A 13,567-nucleotide genomic window follows, 5' to 3' on the forward strand; every position below is an offset into this window, starting at 1 on the left:
TTCCTGCCCTTTCTCCCCCTGACTGACTCTTGCTGTTTCCCTGACTCTGCACAAGGTTAGGCAAAGATGACTCCACTTAAACCTGACTCTGGAGATCAGTGGGGCCTTAGTGTGTGTGTGTGAGTGCAAATCTATGGATAAATAACGGCAGATCACTGTTACTCCTATTTTTTTCTGTTTTCCTCAAGAATGCAGCTTTTTGAGCCCTGTGGTTAATGCTTTAGCTGAGTAGTAGAACTCCAGTTAATAAATAATTGGGGGCAACTGTGCATCAAATGAATGAAAAGACTGCAGTCACAGGTATCTAAAGCTTGTCAATGATTGTAAATTTGCCTCTTTCTGAAAAGCAATTAACATCTGAAATTGATCTAAACTGGAAATGGGTGGCAGCTGGGGGTGAGGGGTGCCTGGGTGTTTTTACCATTAATTGCTCAACGACTCTTTAGCAGTGGGATGTGTTTTGGATTCACCTGCCTTCATACATCAGTATTGACAGGACACAGATAACAAATGATTAAACTTCCAGTGGCTTTCCATTGATTATCTCCCATCTCAAGCCTTCCTGCTACGTGCTCCTCAGCTAATTTTCAGTGTAACACCAAGATAAACACTCATGTGGTTGTTTCATCTATGCCTGTGAAAATGGAAAGAATTATTGTACTGCTTCCAGGAATTTCTAAGGCTGTTGAAAGAGAAGTTGATGGGAAAAAAAATTGACTGGAGGAAGCTATAGATTCCTTTAATGGAGAGCTGATAGCACTGATGGAAAGGAGAGAAGGAGGCAGGAAAGACTTACGGTCTCTTTCCACAGAGAGGATGGGGCACTGAGATTTATGTTACTTTGTACACTTCAGGGAGAGTTTATTAAAGCTGAATTATTCAATTAGAACAGACTTGATTGAATGAACCACTTTTTAAAGTGCAAATAACACCTTTGTTTTACATGGAGTATAAAATCAACAGCATTAATATTTATAGGAACTTGTTTTGTTGGAATGAAACAGGTTTCGAGTGCCACTGGTTGACTTCTTTTAAAATAAGAAAAAATCAACTTACCAGCATCATTTGAGGAGGAAAAAATTTAGTTATCTGTGCAAGTGAGGTACCTGGTTTAGGGCTGATGGGAACAATTCCCACGTGCCTTCTGTTTTGGGGTGTCTGTAATGGGCCTGGGTAATATTGCCCCTTAAATCAATAAAAGCTTGTTCTTGGCACTGATCAGTTCAGGAACTGAATGTTGTAGGTGAGCACAGGAATCTGGTTTTATCACAAGTTACTGGAGTTGGGGCCATTTAGAGTGAATGCATGATAATAACAGGGAACTCTTGATCAATATCCAACAAGTCACAACCAATGAGTGGGGTTTTCTTGCTTGGGTTACAAGAGATATTTGGAGATCAGGAATATTGTTAGAACTTGGATTACCTTTGCTTGGTTTTCAGTTGATTTTGTATCTATAGCAGGAATTTTAATCTATATGCCTTATCTGTAATTAATTAATAGCAAACATGTTCAGCCAAAAGTTCTCTAAGAGTACAGTGTTTAGGGGGCTGACTCAGGAGTGTGAGCTTTGTGTCATGGTGTGGAAAACTACAGAGGGTTGTAAGTGTTTCAAGCCAGGGACCAGGGATTGTTCCTGTCCCACCCCAGAGGAATTCCTCCTGCTGGTTTCCAGCTGCCCTGGGAAGCTGCATCCTCCAGATCCTTGTTAGGCTTCTGAGTTCCCATCACTGCCAAGAGCCTGGCTGCTTTCCCTCGGAGAACAGGGAAAAAAATGCCTTCCAGTCCTGTGACTCCTGTGGCTGCTTTGAGTTTTTTAAATGTGCTTTTTCTTTGAAAGCAGGATGTTGAATTTTGTAGAGCACCTAGGGTGTTTGCCCAGCAGTTTTGCCTTCAGTTTTGTCTTGTAGATTTTCTGATTATTCCCAGACAGAGCTGATATCATTTTGTGAAGTTTTGAAAATCTCGCAGTTTTGTTGCTGTTGTGACTGTAGAATCCTGGAATGGTTTGGGTTGGAAGGACCTTAAAGCCCATCCAGTGCCACCCCCTGCCATGGGCAGGGGCACCTCCCACTGTCCCAGGGTTCTCCCAGCCCCATCCAACCTGGCCTTGGGCACTGCCAGGGATGCAGGGGCAGCCCCAGCTTCTCTGGGCACCCTGTGCCAGGGCCTGCCCACCCTCTCAGGGAGGAATTTCTTCCCAATATCCAATCTAACCCTACTCTCTGTCAGTGATTCCCCCTTGTCCTGTCACACCAGGCCCTTGTCCCAAGTCTCTGCCCATCTTTCTTGTTGGCTCCTTCAGGTACTGGAAGGCCACAGTGGTCTCGTCCCTAAGGAACCGAACCAGCCCCTTCCACACCCTCAGTCATTAGTGCAAAGGTATTTATGGACTCCTGGATTTGCACACCTCTCAACACTGCCCTCTGAAAGGAATGTCCTTCCCAGGCCCATGCCTAGGCCGTGCTCTCCAGAACTGGCAGAAGGGCCATGTCCACCAAGCTCAGCTAATGAGGGTCAAATTTACATCTCATTTCCAGCAGAGCTCCCCATCCCCACCACTGCCGTGTGTTTCCCATGGATGTTTCCCTCTGCTATGTGTCAGGGGAGGATTAAGAGCTAAAGAAACCTGCTAACTACTTAGTGGGATCAGCATCTCCTAATGAGCTGGGGTGCAACAGTCCAGCACTGGTCTGTAACAAATCTGCCTGCAGATAATTTGCTCAGAGCAGATTTTTGTTTGGGTGAGCCAGATCCATGTTTCACTTGAAGTCACCTAATTAATGGCATTAACAGGGAGGGGTTTCGCTTCCAGCAGAGAAAACCCCTCAGGCACTGGCTCCTGTTCCTTGGCACAGGGCAGTGACTGCAGCCCTCCCCTGGACCAGTCTTAAAAGGGTTTGGGGCTTATCTGGAGAGAGAAGCAAATAAAAGGTGGTGATGTGAAGGTGATCATTTGAACACTTTTGTTGGCACTGACTGCAGGTGGAGTGTGGGTCAACATCTTCCAGTTCTAGACCTTGATCATGCCAGTAATGCCCAAAGAAAGAATCTGGAAAACGTTTCTCTCGTGTTGATTTTAAAAAATGGCTTGTCACCTTGATGCTTTAATACCAGCTCATTAATGCTACAGCAAAAACTGATGGGGGGGTCATGTCTCCCATGCCTCCAGAGGACTGATGGATTCCCAGTACACTTGGATGATGGAAACTGGGCTAAAAGAGAAGTAGGAGGCCCACATGCTGTCCAAGCATTGTGAGAGCTATTGTCCAACTAGCTCGTTACCAGCCAGCTCCAGAGAGAAGGCAGTAAAACCCCTATTTATAAGGAATATTCCTGTAGAAAGGTGTAATTTGGAGCACTACATGAGCTAATTACAGTCACTGAAAATCCAAACAATGCAGGAACACTTGGCTTAAGAAAAGGAGCATTAAGAGCTTAACACTTCCAAGCTGTCAGAGTGGTGACCCAGGGTAAGCAGGAAAGACAGTTGGGGTTGGCTCCATAGGGATAGTGAGCCACAGACCATAAAGTGGTGCTGCCTTAGCCATCTGCAGGCTGGGGGGATTTCTGGCCTGTGCTATAACAACTGGAGAATCCACTGCAAGCACTTGTGAAGGCAGCAAAAATTAGCATACGTAAGATGGACATAATGTATGTAAAATGAACATAATGTAAATAATTAAAACATAAAATTAAATGCCCCTGATGCTTTGTTATTTCATGCCTAGTTAGGCTGAGCTTGCCATAACCTCTAAAAAACCTTTTGATTTCTAATGCTAAAGAGAAATTTAGGTATTTGTATAGCCATTATTTCTCAGATGGTAACATTTGTATGTAGTTCACTGATATAAAAAGCTGATAATACAAGAGGTGAGTAATTAAAAGCTCAGATCTATATTTCTCTTACCTACAGAAATCTTTGCCAGAGGCAGCATTAGTACTTCAAGTCAATCATCTGTCCCAGTAGCACGTTTGGAGAGCTGAGGATGCACTGAGCTGAGCTCTTTTATTTCTCAGTCCAGGGAGATGGCCACACTCCAAAGGAATTGGCTGGAAAACAGCAGGATAAAAGAACTTTTCCCTATTTTTAGGTGAATTTTTTCCCCCGGTGAGCCATATCCAGCATAGTTTGGGGAAAACCTTAAAATGGGAGAAAAACCTTGTGGTATCAGCTACACTTCTCCCAGGACTTCACAGTGTGTGATGTATGAACATGAAGGTCAGCGATCCCACACCTCTCAGATCTTTTCCAAGCAATTTGTAATCTCGTGTATAAAACATCTCTCTTCCTGGGCAGAAACACATCTTACTGCACGGTTCACACTGCCTTTGAAAGGCTCTGTAGGAACAGTGATCCTATCTGGCTTACATGCTGCTATCTCTTTTTCTCCCTTGTGTATCAGCTGAGGAGATGAAATTCTGAGTTCTAGAGATGAGTAAAAGCAGCAAACCCCTGAGAGGGCTGGGAGGGGCTTTGAGGCACTGTGATGCTTTTGATAAAAGATGGTACGAAGTCATTTCTTTTTGACGGTAATTTATCTTTTGCTGTCTCATTGTGATGGATGTTGAGTTCACAAGCCCGAACTTCCCACAACTGTACCCAATGGAGTGGTGAAGATTTCTATGAAATTAAATTCCTTGTTCTTTCCCTGTACTTATTGCTCCTCTAGATGTCATTCCAGGAAGCTCTACATACTTGAGGCTTGTCAAAAACACGTTTAAGTTATGTGCACCATAGGCCAGTTCTCGTTCAGTTTGCTCTCAATCTTTCTCTCCCTGCACAGAGAGCCCTCTAAGGAATATTCATTTGGTCTAATTTGGCATTAAAATAAACACTTCAGTTTCATTACTTTCACACAGTTCATTTAAATACTTGAAGTGACTGATGAATTCTAAATTATGCTCAGTTGCACAAAAGCTCTACTGAAATTTTATAGAACTGGAGTTTGGGTCAATGGCACTGACTAAAGCCATTTATTGGTCAAGAAACGGTATTTTATGCAAAACATGATTGTAAAAGGGAACTGATATCTTCAGGTGATCCAGCACACACATTCCCAAGGCAGATCCTGGGAGGTCCTGCTGCCAGAACATCAGTGAATGCTTGTTATGAGTTTCAGTGGATGAGTGTTTTCTGCTGGCGGGTCAGGGACTGCTGCTCACCACAGCTGCAGAGTGTCTGGGGCCAGTTCTGAGGCTGTTAATGGATGAAGGCTCCTTTTCCAAAGAAAGGAAACAAGGCATGGCTCACTCAGATTGTTTCATATCCATTAACTCGAGCTAAGGACTAAGTGCTCCTGGCTGGAGCTCACAAGGATTCCCTGTGCCAAGGCTGTCTTAGAACTTCAAACTGCCCCATTTCCATCCAGTCCTTACTTACCTTTGCCAATTCATACCTATTTCTTCTAATGAAATGATGCTTTTCCACTGCAGTAGTCTTTTCTCTGTCCTGGGAAACAGATTTTTAAGAATAACACTGATATATTTTATGCCATTGCAAATAAGTGAGTGAAGATGAAGATGGACACTTCATATATGTGTAGTTGACACATTTGAAACATGAAGTTTTGCTGCATTTTAGGACATTGTAGCTGCATTCAACAACTTATTACCTCAAGGAGTTGAAGTTCATCACTCTTTACAACACTTTTTTCAGCCTCTGAAATGCATCAAGGGCACCACAGTGGTGGTTTATTGTGCTGTGAAAAGGGATCGATTTTTATAATGCAGTTACAGCAATTGGGGTGTCTCAAGGCAGCTCTCAGCACTCTATTGCAGTCACACATTGGAGAGTTTGGGTTTCTGAGGCTTTAAAAAACAAAACAAAATAACTCAACCCAACAGCAACCCAAAAAACCCCTACAAAACAAAAAAAACCCCTGCTCCAATGTTTTGATGTACCTGCTTTTGCCATGCTAAAAATGTTTCTGGGTGTCTGAGAAGGCCCAAACTGGTCCTGGAAAATGGTGAGAGATGAATGAATGTGCTTAATTCACCTATGTCGACTTTCTGGCTCTGTCCTGCCTGACCATGAGGAGCTTATAGGATGTGTTGCTTAAAAAGATTTGGGTTTTTAAGCAGACACTGTTGCTCATTCCCTGCTGGTCTCTGAGGAAGAGGAAGAATCATTTCCTTTTGTTTCCCTGGGCATTGGTGAGAGCCTCAAACCACCAGAAGGTCTCAGTGGAGCGCTGGGATAGCGGCTTGGGATAACTTCCAGAAGGTTTTGTGTCAAGTTAACTAAAACCTGGGTTTGGAAACTGTTGGTAGATGATCTCTGGTCATCTGGTCAGGAGAAATGATGAGGTGCTGCCCTGCTGGGTGAATTTTGCCATTTGTCTCGTGCCGTGGGACGTTCAAATGCCGTAACTGCGGCTGGCTCCGGTGCCGGCTGGAAATGAGCAGGAGGAACTGAATGAATCTCGCCCCCAGCTTCCGTTCCGAGGGATTGGTTGTGATTTTCCTAATAGCACTGCTATTTATTCCCGCTGGCACGCGGCTCCCGTGGCGGAGCAGGAATCCCTTCCGAAGGCAGACATTGCCCTCTCCTGGATCCTGCGCGAACCACGGAAAATGCGATCCCCGGCACGGGGAGTGCCAGCCTCCCGAAATCCATCCCTTTGTCTGCCGTGCCTTCAGCGCTTCTCAGCTTTGATGAACCACAGGAATTTAACGGAACGTGTCTGGTGAGAGAACGGCGTTCTGGGGCGACAAAATGATTTAATGCTAAGTGTCGTCTGAGCAAAACTCCTCAAACAAGGGACTCGTCTGCTGACTCACCAGCAGGGTTATTTATAATGGAGTGGTGCTTCAAGCAACATTGTTTTTAGCAGAAAACAATCTGTTCATCTGCCTCCCTTCAGCAGATGCTTCGTGTGAGAGAATACTCAACTTACAGAAAGTTTGATAGGATCCTTGGGATCGTGGAGCATATGCACACTATAAATACCCTTCAGTTAAACAGGCTGGGCTTTGAAGATTCACATTTGGATGTTTTGCTGAATATCTACCTTTCTTTTTTAGAATGACCTTTAACTAGTGGACTAGAATATTTTCTATAGACTGCGTTAAGGTCTCTTTCTGTGGGGGGAAAAAAACCTCTGCTATAGGTAAGAGTAGTGTTTAAAAGATGACGAGAATATTCCTCTGAAATATCTATTATTGAAACCTGCTAGGCTGTTCAACTTCTGAAGAACATGGGCTTGGTGAATAGCCTTCAGTGAGCAGCTGAACCAAATAACTGCTTTAGCAGCAGCTCTTTGTACTGAAAGGGGGGAAATAGCACTTCAGCAGTTCCCTGAGTCTCCTGAGAAGCTGCGTCTGTTTTGTTCTGGATCTCTGGTACCAGGGATAGAAGTTTCTTCTGATACAGTGGGATCTCACTGGTTTGCTCCACTCTGGTTTGAAAATATCTGACATTTTCATATTCTCTTAAGCAGTGCAAAGTGAGTACTTGTAAAAACCTCCACAGGCACTTTGGTACGGGAATTGCTTCTGTTAGAACAAAATGCTTCCACATCTGATCCTGCTCCAAGTAGCAGGAGAAGGGAGGGGGGGAGCAGAGTGGAAGAAGCAAACCCTTCATAACCAGATCTCTCATTCTGAGACCACCAAAAATAACCACACTGAGGACATGGTGAGATAGTCTTTGTACCGTGCATCTCTCAGCTATTAAAAAAAAAAACAACAAAACCAAACAAACCCGAAGCTGAACTCCAAAATCTTCTATCTTTGCGTCCAGAGAGCTTTTATATGTATTTTATTTGCTGCAAACCTCTCTCCTTGCACTATCCATCTGCAGGGACTGCACCTCCTAAAGGCAATATTTTTGGCCAGCCAGTTGCAGTATCATCATGCTGAATTTCTCTGTTTCTAGATGACTCATTCACCCCTTAACCTAGGAGGTTTCATAGTTTTATGTATAGCAATTCTTTCCAAAATGGAGTCATAGATTTTTATTAACCTCTTGTAGCAAAGATCATCATGAATGAAGGCTCCTGCATTATATGAGCTGAGAACTCACTGAAAACTTTGAAACCTTGCCCTAAATTCGACATTTATCTAATACATTCACTGAACACTTGAGATTTAGACAGACACGTTATGCAATAATTTTTATTTAGAAGCAAATTTTTATACTGCATTTTTGCCATTTACAGGTGTTATTTCCATCTAGAAAGTGATCCCAAACAAGTTATAACACGTTCTATCTGTGTTACCATCAGCCTTTTAAATCAGTCTGGGCTGTGATATTTCAGGGTAGAAAGCACTGAAAGAAGGATGAGCTCCTGCCTAAGGATGGCTCCTTCTCATCCTTTTATGTTTGTTTAAAAATTCCCATTTTGTTCATTTTGGTTTTGCACCTTTCCTGCCTCCAAGAAGTTAGGATAGAGGTTGATCCTAAACCAGGTCTGGTGGTGTTAATAGATTGTATTCCCATAATAAAGCTTCTGGGCAATAGCTGTCTGAAGAGTAATGAGAAATAGTGAAAGCTCTTAAGTTTTATCTAAAGTCATCCAAACACATCAAAAGATGTGGCCTTGAGGAAGGAAAGCCACATCTCATTAATAAGTAGGGCTGAATAAATTCTGGATCACGTGTGCATGGATTCGGATGTGACTGTGAGATGCTCACGGTGCCGGTGGAGCACCGAGCTGGGATCCTGTGCTCGGCCTTCATAGCAAATGTTTAATTTGAGCAAGGCAGCTCTCATTAGTCAGTGAGTCAGGCTGCTATAAATACCCTCAGCTCGGGCAGACTTGTGCCATATTGTATCAGTGTCTGAGCAGGGAGCGGGTGAGAACTGACTCATTTTGGTGACTCACGGCAGACCTGGCGCTGCGCTCCGCAGGACCGATCTGCTGGGGGGTGCTGGGGAAGGCAGGCTGTGCTGCATGGGCCAGGGGAGCAGGGGAGGCTGTGCTTTGTCAGGAGCAGATGATGCTGTGGTTTGTCAGGAGCAGAGATCATTTCTGAGCCCATTTTTGTCCTTGCCCTGAGTTGTTCTGTGGCCATCTGGCCCTTCTGAGGTGCTGAGCTCAGCCCTTCACCTGCTACAGGAAGAATTAGGTTTGAAATCCACCCTCCTGAGAGGAGGAACCTGGCCTTCCCTGGGCCTTGGCAGTGCCCATGGTGCCCCAGAGCTGCCCCAGGCCAGCAGTTGGGTTTTCCCCACCGAGGAAATTCTTGTTGTTACAGCAATGAGGTGATTCCTCTTTGATTGTGACAAAGCAGAGCCATTGCACTTTGAATCATTTTGCATTTTGTGCAGACCTGCTCCCTCAACACAGATGTGTATTACTGCAACATGGCTATTCCTGGAACACACGTTGCCCTGAATTAAAATGCAGCCCTCTGTTTTTCCCACTGTTTTGTCATGGAATAACAATAGCACTTCAGGGAGTTCCAAGACTTATTATTTCACATACACTAACCTTCAGTTTAAATTAAAGACTAAAATCTGACCCACCTACGTTAATAACTTGCCACCCTTCTATTTTTATTTTTAAAGCCTCTCTTATATCCGTGCCTCTAATTATACCTTCTGGAGAAGCTCCCCAGACTGGTAATGAAGTGTTCACCAGACACTGAGAAAGTAGAGATCAGCTCAGAGCTGCTGGCAAGTCTGTTGTGTTCTGCTTACAAGAGATGACTCACTCTTGGCATTTAAGTTTCCTCATTTGCCAAAAGCATCCTTGCCCAAACTCAAGCAGGCAGAACGTTCGGTAGCTGCCTCAGGTTTGAGGGAACTGCCTTTATTGCTCCTTTTGCCTTTTTTTCCCCAAACTGACCAGGTTGTACCTTCTCCCAGAGTGGATGGCTGTGCTTCAGACAGCATTCAGCTCCCCTTTTTGGTCTCACAGAGGAAAACGTGGTGTGACTTAGAGAGGATGGATGGATTGCTTGTAAATTTAGTCCCAGCCCCAGCAAGATTTCTCCCATGAAAGATAGAAAAGATCTGAGCACTGGGGAAATCACAGTATCATTAAGGTTGGAAAAAACCTCTAGGATCAAGTCCAACCATTAATCCAAAATACTTACACTAAGCCAGGGTTTGAGCAGTGAGGCTTTGGCCTCTACAGCAAACACTCAAAAAAGCTTCTCTTGCCTGCAACATCTTGGGTTTGAGTCTGTAGGTTTAGATATTCAGCTGTTTGCTTAAAAAATAAAAAACATCCTTGTTACCCATGTCTATTAAACTCCAAACTGGGCTGAGAAGTTTTTCAGATGTAAAGCATTTATCATGCCTGTGCTGACCCCATTAGCCTTGGCTGATGAAATTTTCTTTCCATGTTTACTTTAGATTTTGTGTCCCAGTTCGTGCAGCCCCCTCAGAGGAAGGGCATGCAGTGCTGATTTAAAAGAAAAACCCCACCTCTCCTTCTTTGCCATCCTTCTCAAGGCATGATCTTCATCCTTCTCCCCTCTGCTGTAGCATTAAACAGGGCTTTTTGCAGGATTTCTCAGCTTGCTGAGCTGCCTCGGGAGCTGCTGCCTTTGTTCTGCCCATGTATTTCTCCCAGCAGCCTTAGGAAATGCTGATTTTGTCCTATATAAGCAATCCACATGTATCTTTGTAATCTTCCTCAGCACTAAAAGATTTAGGCTGTCTTGCAGACATTAAAAGTCCTCTGAGTTGAACGTTCCCGTCCTAAGTGTGTCAGCTCTCAGTTTGGGCCCATCCAAAGGCAGAGCAATGTGCTTCTCTCACAAAGCCTGCAGCCTAGAAGCCCACAGCTCCACTTTATTATCTGAAATATAAGGCTAAATCTGAGGAACTCTTTTTTGTTGTTGTTTTCTCCATTAATTTTTAGGCAGCATCAGATGTAGCACAAAGAAAGACTATCTCTAAGAAATAGCTTTTTGATGAGGCTGAGGGGCCACGTGTCAGCTGGGTAGTCCATCATAACTGTAGTAGCATTGTCAGCAAACTATTGCTGGTTGGTTTGATATATTTGTGGTTAGTTCTAGATTTTAATTTTGATTGTGTTTTAAGTTAGGCTAAAATTACTATTTTTCTGGGGCAAACATTACAAGAAATGTCTAGTTTATTATTTAGTAAGTTGGAAGCCAATTAACATTTTTTCCAGCAAGAAAACTATTCTTTGAAACATCTTTGAATACATTTTTAAAAAGACAAAACCCCTGCCCTGCTCTGGCTGGTGGAGCTGGGATTAATAGGGATGCTTTTCTGAAGTTCAGCTGAAATCCCCCAGCCTGCACACCTCTGCAAACAGAAGAGATTTACTGACTGCAGCTTTGATGCTGCCTCCAGTGCCATCTGTCTCCCTCCTGACTGGTGACAGTGGCACATTGCCCTGCTCCCTGTGCCCAGAGGAGCACTGAGAAGCCCAAAGGCATTTATGTCTGGAAGTTACATCCCAATCATCTGCCTGGTGAAGTTCCTGTCAGCGTTTTTATTAACAGGCCTTCAATCATCCTCCTCCTGTGAGGAAGAAGAATCTTGAACCTGCCGTGAAAAACAATTTTGTTGGGTCTTTTCAGGCAGAAGGGCAACTGTGTGGGGCAAGGCTCTCAATAGAATTGAGGATTTCGGAGAGGGAATGAGAAGCAGTCATTCACCCTCTCCTGGAATCACAGCTGCTGAGCTCAAAGCGAGGCTGCTTAAGAAAAGAGAAATATTTTTTTCTCGTAGAGCAGAATGGAACCTTGCAATGCTCTGTCCCAGAACGTGGTTGATACTGAGTTCATCCAGGTTTAAAAGACAGTCGTGGATGAAAAATGTACCCAGGCTTATTAACTTCTGAGATTCTCCTGTGGCTGAGGACTCACTGAACTGAAACTTCTTGGAAACAGGGATTCAGAATATTACTAAATTGCAGAACTGTTCAGAGTAAGTGACCTGGGACAGCATCTACTCCAGCCTTCTGTTCAAAGTCAGATCAACCCGGAACTGGACCAGTTTGCTCAGGGTCTGTCCAGTGAGATTTTGAAAAAGCCCAAAGTTGATGGTTTCCTAACTGCCCTGGGGCTCTGTTCCAGTGCTTTGTCATCCTCAGAGGGAAAAAAAGGACTTTTTAGTCAGGAATTCCCTGTCCCAGTTTGGCTTCTGTCCCATTCCCCATCCTCAGCCACCTCCTCTCAGGTACCCCAAAGCTGCTGCTGCCTCCAGGCCGAACACCCCCAATTTCCTTCCTTTCTGTCCCATTCTCTGGTGGGGGTCTATGGGAGGTGGGGTCTGCTGGACAAAACTGGCCTTGCCAAGCATGGGATCTCCTCAGGAATTGCTGTTTTATCAAGACTTTTATTCTGATAGCCCATGTCAGAAACAAAGGTCAAGAACTTTGTATTTTCATTGTTTTTTCTGGAATTTTTAAAGTTCTTGCTTGGATTTTTTGTGAGGTTTTTTGTTTGTTTGGGAGTTTTTGTTTGGGTTTTTTGGTTTTGTTTTTCTGGCTGGATGTTGATTTTTTTTTTTTTTTAAATAATCTTAGATGGTGAAATTAAATGCTGTTCTGATATTTTGTGTGTGGATTTTCAAAACACCAAACTGAGGTATGTCCCTGTGGTGTGGTTCCTGCTCAGGGTGTTCTCTGGTGATCCACAACACAAATACACAACAAATTGTTTCATAACCTGCTCCTCTATTTTCGGATATTTGCATGGGAAAGAGCCTAATTGCTTTAGACAAACTGCTGTTCAAGAAGCTTATGGTTAGAATTCATTATAATATTTCTATGGTTTCTAATCCTATAGAACTGTGCACTCTACATAAAAATTGCTTTGAAAGTTTTTTATTTTGAATTTCATGACAAGTAGAATAAACATCACAGTAATGTATTCTAATTGTGTTATTAATTGTGCCCTAAAAAAGTTCTGATGTGTACAGTGAACTCAAAATTTGGTATGTACTTTATATTTAATTCCCCAAACTACTTCTTGTAGTATGTACTGTTGATAGCTGCTGTCTGTGGAAGAGGATTGAAATGGGATAAACACACAGGATTGCTCCTGTTTTAATTATTCTGACATAGTATTAGAATTTCTGGCATTGTTTCAAGCAATTTCTGCATATAAAATAATAAAAAAGTTCCATGGCTCGACCCTGTACCTGCACACTTTTCAAGATGCTGCCCTTGGTTGAACTGCTCAGTATCTCAAATTTCAATTTGAAATGGGGAAGTCTGCTGCAGCTGCCCCATTTCTGGGGATTTAACAACAGAGGCTTGCTAGGAGCTGTCCTAATTGCTTGTGTCAGTCTGAAAGGTCATTTAAATTGCTTAAATATGCTTTTAATATTTATAACCAAAGGGGGCTATGCAACTATGAATAAAAAATAGAGGCAGTAGATGATGCCTTAAAAAAACCACTTGTAGAGGTTTTTAGGATTGCTCTGGCAGAGCCCGACTTGAAGGCCCTGCATTCCCAAGGTCATTAGTACCCAGAGTGGCTGCTGCCCACGAGGCCTGAGCGTGGCTGGGCTCCAGCAGGCTCTGGGATGAGGGGCTGGGCTCCAGCAGGCTCTGGGATGAGGGGCTGGACTCCAGCAGGCTCTGGGATGAGGGGCTGGCCCCTGCGCGGGGCCCGCGAGCGGCGGGCGGGG

Source organism: Corvus brachyrhynchos, unplaced genomic scaffold, assembly GCF_000691975.1.
Source record: "Corvus brachyrhynchos isolate BGI_N302 unplaced genomic scaffold, ASM69197v1 scaffold266, whole genome shotgun sequence".
Taxonomy (NCBI): Eukaryota; Metazoa; Chordata; class Aves; order Passeriformes; family Corvidae; genus Corvus; species Corvus brachyrhynchos.